An 11,379-nucleotide genomic window follows, 5' to 3' on the forward strand; every position below is an offset into this window, starting at 1 on the left:
TATCTGAAATGAAAACCAAAACCAAATATTAATGATGGATATCTTACCGGCAGGAAAAGAGCTGTTATCTTAATCTTTCCAACCATTCACCACCAAGTCAGGCTAAGCTTCAATATGATGCTAATGGTTTGGCTTTAAGAATTTATACACCTATTGGGACGCCTGGGTGGCTCAGTTGGTTGAGCAGCTGCCTTCGGCTCAGGTCATGATCCCAGCGTCCTGGGATCGAGTCCCACATCGGGCTCCTTGCTCGGCGGGGAGCCTGCTTCTCCCTCTGCCTCTGCCTACCACTCTGTCTGCCTGTGCTCACTCGCTCGCTCTCTAACAAATAAATAAATTAAAAAAAAAAAGAATTTATACACCTATCATCACATTCCCATTAGGGAAAAGGAAATCAAATACATTTACAACTATGAGCTGTCGTTTGAATTTACAAGAGTTATTTTGGGGAGAAATGCAGCTATCTCAGCATCCACTTAATTTTAGATCTCATAAGAGAAAATTATTCTGCCCAAAAGAAAACACGATTTATCCACCAGAGGTCCAGCCCCATGCTATGATTATTTGAGTTTGTGGACTTCCGCACCTTCCACAGAATCATCAGTTCATTCTTAACTATAAAATAGCACCTTCTGAAATCAACCTTCTGATTTCTCAGTTCGACCCTCACAAATACAATAAGGTTTTGAATCTTACAAATGACCATTATTTGAATTTCTGTAAGACCCTGTCCTCATAGGAAATCTATCTGTTCAATCATAAGTCTATGCTTAAAAGCATAGAAGAGTTGTGAACAGGAAACCCAGACAAGGGAGCAGGTTGTCAGGAAATTATTCAAAAGTACTACCTCATTCTGTTTAGTGCTTACATACCTTCCCAGCCCACCCTCCACACTGCTCTCAGTGGCATTACCCTTGGAGGCAGACCAGCACCATGGCTATATAAAGTTTGGACTCTGAAGTTGGACAGACCTCATTTCAAACCTAACTGTTGGCATTTGCTGTATAATCTTGAGCAAGTTAACTTAGACTTTTTTTTTTAAGATTTTATTTATTTATTCGACAGAGAGAGAGATCACAAGTAGGCAGAGAGGCAGGCGGGGAGCGGGGGATGAAGCAGGCTCCCTGAAGGGCTCAATCCCAGGACCCTGAGATCATGATCTGAGCCAAAAGCAGAGGCTTAACCCACTGAGCCACCCAGGAGTCCCTAACTCAGAATTTCTAAGCCCCTCTATCACCTCTATTATGAGGACAGTACTTGCCCTCCTCAAGCGCTTTAAAAAAATGATGGTTGCTGTTATCATGATTGATTTTTTTTAATGAAAATGTGTTCATATTACTAAGATCCCATATTGCTAGTGTATTGACTTCCAGCCCTCTGATGTTTGAAACTGCCTTATCATACAGCCACACACAACTAGACCACCAACACAAACATCATCACACTGGTGTCTATCTAATGACACGTTACCAACAAATCTGAGGTTCACTGGGGACGCCGAGGAGCCTGGTGAAGTCAGAGATGATGTAGCTCACCGAATCTACAACTGTGTTCACAGCAAGGAATCACCAAAGCACTAGTGACTTGAGCCGCTGCCCCACCTATCTCCGTGCCATGCAGACAGTGGGAGGCATCCACGCATGTCTTCTCCCCAGATGGCCTCATTGCTTGCTCTCTCATTTCCTTCATGGTTCTGCTCAAATGTCACTTCACAGAGAAAACTTCCTTGACTAATATAAAATGTCCCCATGATTCTCTTTCCTTTTCCTCTCAGTCTGTTCATGTTTCTTTATAACCATAATTACCCTTCTCACTACCTGGCGTTATAGTTGGGGGAGAGTGGAGGGCATGTGTAAGTGCCCTTGCACAGGAGCTTATTATCTTTCTCTCTGAGTGGAAAAAAAAATCTCCTTAATAGCAGGGTTTTTGTCTTTTTTGTCTTCCATCAGAACAATATCTCATATGATAGGTGTTCAATAAATATTCATTAAATAAATGAATGGATGAATCGAATTGTCAGCTCATAGTTTGGAGACAAAGGACCCCAATTTTTAATTGAGGCCAAAGGTCTTTGGGGAAAAAAATTCCCATATTTGCTCCAGGGAGATTTATAAGGAAAGAAGACAGCTTCGGTACAATTCATGTGAAACAAAACAGAGCAAGCAAACAAACAAACAAAAAATCCAAAGTAGCCTTCACCACATAGCTCTTAAGACACTTTTGTAAAAGCATATATTTTGTTATTTCTTTTCTGTTTGTTGTCATGATGGAGGTTTTTCTTTTTATGGAATAAGTTTCCAAAAATAGGACACCACTCTCTAACATTGCACCTCTAGGACCTAGGAGTCTAACCTGTAGCTCTTGTCCAGAACCAATTTATTTCTAAGGCATCACTGGCACCCTGTCATCCCCAGGGTAAGAGCCAAGCTCCTTAGCAGGCAAGCCAGGTTGGGCTGGGGATGCTCACTCCCTCCTCTCACCTGAGGCACCCGTGGTGTCTGGTCTCAGTCCTGAGATACTTGGCAGTTTCACCCACCGTTGACTCATGTTGCCCCTCAGTCTGCAAGACCTCTGCTCCTCTGTCCTGGTCCACACCTACCCATCTTTAAGTGTCGGAGGGAGCTATTCCTGACCTTTTAGTCCTACCATGACATCAATGAAAATCAAATTAATTCAACATTATGGTCAATAGTGTTTGTAACTCTTTGCTAAAACTGGTTTGAGCAACTAAAATTAATCCAGCCCCTGCTATTTCTCTCTCTATATATAGTATACTATATAGTATATCTACACATAGTATATATAGTATATGTAGATATAGTATATCTACATGATATATATATATGTATACACTATACTATATAGTAATCTACATAATATATATGTATACACATATATATACTATATATACATATACTATTTATAGTATACATATATATACTATATGTACCTCTGAATACATATCTTTAAAATGTTTTCTTTTAATTTACAAAAAATTTCATCCTATTCTATACAGACTATAGCTTCTGAGATCCTAATTATGTTAATATAATATACACCATACCAATACCTGTGGAATCATACTGTCATCTATATCTATAAAAGAAACTGAATATGGGTAGAAAAACATACCTGAGGCTAGTTGTTTATCCCCCTATAAATAATCTTACAAAAAATACACAATTTTTAAGAAAAATATAAAAAACACTTAACACTGGTTCAGTCAGATGTATCTCTGTGAAACTATTTTCTTAATTCAACAAGAACTTGGAATAAGGAAATCCAGTTTGTCCAGTCACAAAATGTCATTTTCAAAGAAAGTTCCCGAGTATAAATTATAACGCAGAAATAATGGTGTTATACTTAGATACATTATTTTGCATGAAATTTTCTCAAGGCAGAACATAAAATAAAACTGGTTTCTGATAAGCATCTTTATTTCTTATGCCAAACAGTCCCCCAGGGGTTAAAACTAGAGGCTGTAGTTTGAGTATTCTAAGGAATGAAAGATAAGATCTCAAAAGTGACATAAATAATGAAGTAGGCCAGATACTGTATACCAAAAACGTTTTAGTAGGCTTCCACAAGAGTTTTGTCCTGTATTCAGACTATGTATTTTGAGTCAAGAATTTTTACCCAAGACACAGGAGCAAAAAGGGCATGTAGCTTTGGCTGAGGAAGAAACACACATACAAAATTAGCAAATACACACATAAAAAAAGACGCTGCACTTTAATTGTAAAGAGATCATTATGACCGTATATCTTGTTTCCAAACATCATTAAATAAAAAGTGATTGCTGAGAGGATTCTTCTTCAGAAATGCAAGTGTTAAGAGGATTTTTCTTTGAACTTTTCTTTGGAAAGTTCTGTGAAAATCAAACATTCTCGAGAAAATATTCTGGTTTTTGTATCCCATGGCTTCCAGAAAGGACTTGAGGAAAGTTACAGTGGTAAATCATTTCTTAACTAATCTAATAAAGAAAGAGAAAAAGTCAACTGTCAACTATGAGGGACTGTGGAAAAATATAGTGGACAATGTTCAATGTTGGAAGATAAGAATTATTTTTCAAGTGAAGCCTTCATAGACTTTTAGCAAAAATTTTAAAACTTGGCCCAGTGATGAAATTCTGTATGCAGTCAACATGATGTGATACACATGACATACTTTCTACCTAGCAAGACAACAATTATGATGGCTTTTTATTGTCAATGTAGTTAAGCTAAAACCATGTTTCCCAGAGTTTCCCTCTCTGCATATTTCTGGTTCAGGTTGGCCACAACAGAAACTTTTTCTAGATTTGGAAAGCGGAAGTGGAGCCACAGCCATAGTTAACCTTAGGATGTTGGTGTTAGGTCAGGCACCACTGCAGCTCATACACACTGTTGTGGGTTTGCTGACTCATTGTGTTGGCCTGGGAAGGCTGGGCCCTCAGTTTCCTACCTCCTCCCAGAGCTCTTTAGGACAGCAGCTGAGCCCACTGCACATCCAACAGGGGCTGGGTTTATCTCCTTCAGTTTGTTCCAATTTGGGACCAGACTCCTTTGTTGCTCTAAGAGTACACCAGATCATCTTCTGCAGGTTAAGTCAAATCACTGAGAAAGTGGTGGGAGCCTGATAAAGAGTATTCTAGATATTTATCCTGAATATCCTTGACTGATAAAAGAAATCCTAGAAAAAGATAATATTGTTATTAAGATTTACTTGGCTTATAGCTCCCTTTGGGGATATTTTTAACTTTATACCATAAACAGTGTTTGTTAAGAATGACCTACCAACTTTCCCAAGAAGGCTGTCTTTTGGGCCAAGGAAAACAAATGGGACAAAGATGGAGGCTCATTCTAGAAAGATTTTTGTAGAACTGACAGCATAAAAGAGGTAGCTAGTCTCCATAGTTTGGACAGGCTATGCCCAGAACAGTGCAAGTTGTTTCATTATTCAAAATAGGGAAAAAATATACATAACTACAAAGCCAGTCAACTAGAGCAAGAAGGAAATACTATCATGGTTTTATTCTGCCGACCTGGAAGCCTAATCAGTGCAGTTAGACAACAAACAGACACAAGAAGGATGAAGACTAGAAAGAGACATTTACATGGGGAGCCATGGGGACATTATTTTGTCTACTACACCAAGACAATTTTGAAGAACAACCAGGAGAGGGAATTTGACATATTAGATACTGAGACTTCTAACAAAGCTATAATAATAAAAATTGGGTGACAAAGAGATATAGACAAACAGAAGCCAGAACTTGGTATTCAACAGAAGTAGTATTACAAATTAGGAAGGAAAGTCAATAAATATTGTTAATATGATTAGTTATCCATGTGGGGGAAAAAGATGAGATTCCTTACCTCATGATATATGTAAAAATAAATTCTAGATGATTTGTGTGGACCTAAAGGTAAGGAAAATATTAAAATATGGGAAAGGAATTTTATGACCTTAGAAAGAGAAAGATTTCTTAAACAGACCTCCCCCCAAAATAAATTGTATACATTAAAATGTAATACTCCTACAGGGCGCCTGGTTGAACCTCCAACTCTTGATTTTGGCTCAGGTTGTAATCACAGGGTCCTGGGATCAAGCCCAGTGTTGGGCTCCATGCTCAGCAGGAAGTCTGCCGGAGATTCCTTCCCACTTCCTCTGCCCTTCCCCCAACTGGTGTTGTGTCTCTCCCCTACTCTCTCTAAAATAAATAAATCTTTTTAAAAAATTAATACTTCCACACAATAAAAGACCCTATGAATAAAGTAAAAAGACAAATCATAAATTCTAAAAGGTCATTGTTGTCCATGTAACAAAGCATTAGCACTGAGAATATATGAAGAATATAAGTCATAAGAAAATTCAATTATATAAAAATTACTCAAAATTAATTAAAGACTTAACTATAAGAGCTAAAAACATAAAAATCTTAGGAAAAAAAAATAGGGGTAAATGTTCATGGCCTTGGATTTAGCAATGGTTTCTTACCTATGACATCAAAAGCACAACCAACAAAAGAAAAATACAGAAAAATTGGGCTTCATCAAAATGAAAAACTTTTGCACATCAAAGGACACTATGAAGGAAGTGAGAAGAACCTACAGAATGGGAGAAATATTTGCAAATCATATAGTTGATAAGCGTCTAGTATCCAGAATATATAAAGAGCTATGACAACTCAATAACAAAAAGAGAACTCATTAAAAATGGTCAAAGGGCTTGAATAGACATTTCACCAAAGAAGATACAAAAATAGCTAACAAGCAAACATGAAAAGATACTCAACGGTCATTAGCCATTTGGGAAATGCAAGTCAAAACCACAATAAAGTAAAGCTCACACCCACTAAAATAGCTATAATAATAGTAACTTTTAAAATGGAAAATAACAAGTGTTAATAAGGATGTGGAGAAATCGGAACCGTCATACATTGATGGTAGGAATGTAAAATGCTGTAGCTATTGTGGAATGCAGTCTTGGGTGTTCCTCAGAAAGCTAAACATAGAATTCCCATTATGACTCAGCAATTCCATTCCTAGAAATATACCCAAAAATTTGAAAACACAGACTCAAACAGATACTTGTATGTAGATGTTCATAGCAGCACAATGACAAAAGCCAAAGGGTGAAAATAATCCAAATGTCCATTAACTGTTGAATGGATAAACATAATGTGGATTATCCACACTATTTGTACTTGGTACATACAAATCAATATTACCCGGCCATAAAAAGGAATGAAGTACTGATACCTGCTACAACATGAATGAGGATTGGAAACATGCTAAGTGAAAGAACCCAGTCACAAAAGGCCCCATGTCATATAAGGGAAGAATAGGAAGTGACTGCTTTTGGAAGGGTGAAAACGTTCTGAAACTAGATGGTGATGATGGTTACACATCATTGTGAGTGTACTAAATGTCACTGATGGTCAATTTTGTGCTATGTGTATTTCACCACAATAAAAAAAAAAAGCAGCAATGATGCATTATATACATTAAAATGCTATACTCCTATCTGGTAAAAGACGCCATAAATAATGTGTAAGGACAATCCACAAATTCTGTGGCCACTCGTGTAGCCAAAAAGTATATCAGGAACATAAAAAAGTATTTTGATAACTCTATGAGAAAGTAAAATAACAAAAATGTCTTTGACCAAAAAGACACCATTAAACAATTTATAGAAGAGAGAACCTAAATGGCCCCCCAAAAGTATGACAAAGTGTTCAGCCTCATTGGTAATCAGGAAAATGCAAATGAAAATATATTTTGTACCCATAAGACAAGTAATACTTTGAAAGTCCAATAATGATAATACCTGGTATTAGTGAGGTTGTAAGGAAATGGAATTATAGAGAATAGAATAGATAGAATAAAAATTGAATAGGAATAGAATTCAATTCTAATACGTAACCAGTAGTATGTACATTGGAACAACTTTGGAGATCAATATGGCAATAGCTGATAAAGTTGAAAATCCATATATTGTACTGATCTGCAATTCCACTTTTAGAAATATACTCTAGAGAATAGTATTTTAGTACAAGGAAATGTGTACATACATGCCCACAATAACATTGTTTGTTATTGCTGAAAGGGATGGGGGAGGAAAGAGCTTTAAATAAATAAATTGTGGGATAGTCCTACACCAGTTAGAATGAATGGCTAAACTAAACTATTCCTTATGGAAAGATCGCAAAAACAACACTGAGTATTTAAAAAGACAAGTTTCAGACTGACTTATAGGATAAACTTGCATGTTTATCCTTTATAGGATGAATTTGCATGAAGTCTTAAAATACAAACATGAACCAAATGTTGTCATCAATACAGACATCTATAGCAAAAATATAAAATCTTAGAAAGAAAGGGTACCCAGCAACTTCCCGATGGTGTTGTATCTAGGGACAGAAGGAAGGGAATGAGGTGGCACAAAACTGTCTCTAATTTTTATGTCTTAAAAAATCTGAAGCAAATAAAAGACATTGTTAATATGTGTTAATTCTGAAGAGTGAGCACGTTTTTGTTTTATTACTTTCCATGCTTTCTGTGAGTCTAACATTTTTCAGAATAAAATAACCAGTAGTCTGTTAATGTTGGGAAGACTAAGTACAAAAATGTGTACATTTTGCTAGGGTGACAAAATCATCTAAATAAGTTGTTGTGTGTGTGTGTGTGTGTGTGTGAGAGAGAGAGAGAGAGAGAGAGAACATTCCATGCGATAGAAGCAGCCAGGTTGTGTTTCTTTGAAGAGAGATCTCATAACAACAACTTGGGGGACACACCCCAGTCAGAGATCCCCAGACAGCACCGTGTCCCAACACTTGTATGTTTGCCTAGGACAATGTGTGCTGCAGTCAACGAAGGCACTTCCTGTTGCTTTTCCAGAGAAGGCAGCCAAAAAAAATAACAGACCCAGAACAAAAATTATCACCTGCCCCAGGCTAACTAAGTATTTTTCATACCCTGGGTTCACTGATTTCCTTATTGACTTAGATCTGATATAAGACATCATGTTATGGATTGAATCAAACTTTTTTTTAGATTACTTTAGTTGTGATAAATCCAACTGGAAAAAAGTGATCTCCAATCCATTTACCTTCCAGACACCAGCTCATGTTTTCTGAAGGATAACAAGTGGAAAATGTTCTCACCACTCATGTAACTCGCTGTTGATTTTCTGGGCTGCACATTCTGAGTTAACGTTCAAACGGCCATTCGCAAATGAATGCTTATTGACAAAGGGGCCACGAGATTTCAGCAGTGCCACAGTTCAGAGCTCTCCTTGGTGTGATGTGTCCAGATTGCCTGCCTGCTCAGCCTGCAGGAATGCTTCACTTACAGGCTCCTTTTGCAAACTAATAAACACTCCTTCCTAATGCAGGGCTAGCTGGCAGAAGCCCTGACTTAGTGTTCTTAGGGTTTTTGAACCTTACCACAGGAGATAAAGCAGAGAATTCTGTTCCTAAGAATCATCACAAATGTATAAATATTGCATGTCAGTAAAAGCAACATGAAGATGGGATTTCTGTATGGTCAGATTGGTCAGACTATTATTTGCACAGCAGCCTTTCTGAAATAAGGAGAGAGCACTTACTCTTGAAGCTGAGTCAATGATAAAATTCACCGCCATTTCCTACATCTCGTTATTCAAAATTTTCTAGAACACAACCTTTCCTGTTGGAATATAAACTTGGGGGCTGGAACATGGTTCTACTCAGCTAGCACAGGGCCTGGTGCCTGGTCGGTAGCATTTGAGAATAGTGCCAACATCAGAAGACCACATGGGTCATGGACTGCCTTATCTAATCAAGATAGAAGAAGCATGTTCTCCCCTTTAGTCTTAGATGATTGAACAATAACAAAAAAAAAAAGAACTAAAAATATTGGGATTCTAATCATCCTCAACCAAGAACACCATCTTTTTACCTATGAAGAAATCATAAGTACAATGATTGTACTTTGGAGAAAAGGCTATCTCACGCTAGAATCTGTAGCAATAAATAGCTTGTGAACAATTACCCATTAATCTCTGAAGAACAATTCTCTATATTGAAAGACAAGACCAAGATGCTATTTTTTACGGGTGTGCATAAGCACACTTACAAAACAGGAATCATTTACTCTCATCTATAACCCTAAAGCTTGCAGATTCTAAGTGCTTGGGCCCTGGTACCTAAGGGAGACTCTTTGCTAAGCAGCCTGATGCATCTGGACATGTAAATTTGTCCATAAGCAAGATGGCAGAGCTGAATGGTTTTGTGCAATAGCAGAGAGAGGACTTTGCAACCTGAAGGATTTTGGAATTCAGGGCACAGCAGCAATACATTTGAAAAAGAGAAGAGCCTGAAACACCAGTGTGCTGTGTAGAAGGAAGATCAGAGAGAAAACCCCTGTGAAGACATGGCCAAGGACCAGGAGGGGCCTTTGGGAAACAATTGTCTAATTAATGTTCAAGCTGTTTGCTATGAGATTTATGATGTAAAATGCCTCTACCATCTCGAACAATCCTCAGTTTATGTTACTATATGAGCAAATGCCATTTAAGGATCTAAGAGATATGCTGAGTTCTGGAGCAAATAAGAGAAGGGACGTAGGGACGTAGGGACCAAGGTAGTAGAGGACGACAATGCCCTGACAGTCCCTCTTGGATGTCTCTTATGAATCTCAAACTTAACATGGTCAAAACAGAACTCTGTTCTGCTCCTTCCTCAGGCTTCCTCATGTTATTAAATGGCACCAGAACCACCAAGCTTCTCAAGCCAAAAATGTACATAACTACTTTACTTCTTCACCTTCACTTACTCCCTACCTCTAATCTATCAGCAAGTCCTGCCAACTTCAAACATACCCCAAATCTATCCACTCAGCCACCCTTGTCCAAAATCCCATGTCTGTCAGGAGTGACAGCAACAGCCTCCTAAATGATCCCCTTACTTCTGCTTTTACCCAACCACACCCTCCTGGCACTGACTCACAGTCTTTTCTTCATTTGGCAACTATAGTGACCCTTTAAACTCAAGATCATATCATGTCCCTCCCATGCTCAAAACTCTCCAATATTGGTCCATCCTACTGAGAATACTGTCTTCCTTCACCATGGCCCAAAGATGTGACCTGACCCACCCTTTGGTCCACATCTTACCCGTCTCTCCTGTTCCCTTTTTATTTCAGCGGTACTGCGTGACTTCTGTTTCTCAAATGCCTTGGCCACAAGAGCAACTCCTTTTCCTGGAATGTTCTTCTTCCAGATTTTTGCATGGCTAGCTCCTTTTTAAAATAAGATCTCAGCCCAAATGATACTTCCTTCAAAAATCGTTCCCTATTCTAATGCAGCCATACTTTCACTAGAAGCGCTTTGTCATATGAGCCTGACTTACTATCTTCATAGCACTTTTCACTATGGAAAGTTTTTTTCACCTCCATTTTCTACTTTCCCTCATCAGAATATATGATTCATAGAGGAGAAACTGTATTGTTCACTACCACATCTCAAGACAATGCCTGGCACACAGTACATACTCAGTAGACACTAGGTGAGAGGCAGTATAGCACAGTTGGTTAAACATGTGAACTCTGGCAGTACTAGCCATTTACTAGCTATGCAACCTTAAGTTGCTAACTTAATCTCTCTGTTTCCTCTTCTATAAAACAAGATGATGATAAGAGCATTTGCCTCATAGAGGTTCCCCCCCTCCCCAAGATTTTATTTATTTATTTATTTATTTGACAGAGAGAAAGTACAAGCAGAGGGAGTTACAGGCAGAGGGAGAGGCAGAAGCAGGCTCCCCACTGAAAAGAGGGCCCAATGTGGGACTTCATGCCAGGACCCTGGAATCATGACCCAAGCCAAAGGCAGACACCTAAACAACTAAACCACCTAGGC

This window comes from Martes martes (assembly GCF_963455335.1).
Source record: "Martes martes genome assembly, chromosome: 7".
Classification (NCBI taxonomy): Eukaryota; Metazoa; Chordata; class Mammalia; order Carnivora; family Mustelidae; genus Martes; species Martes martes.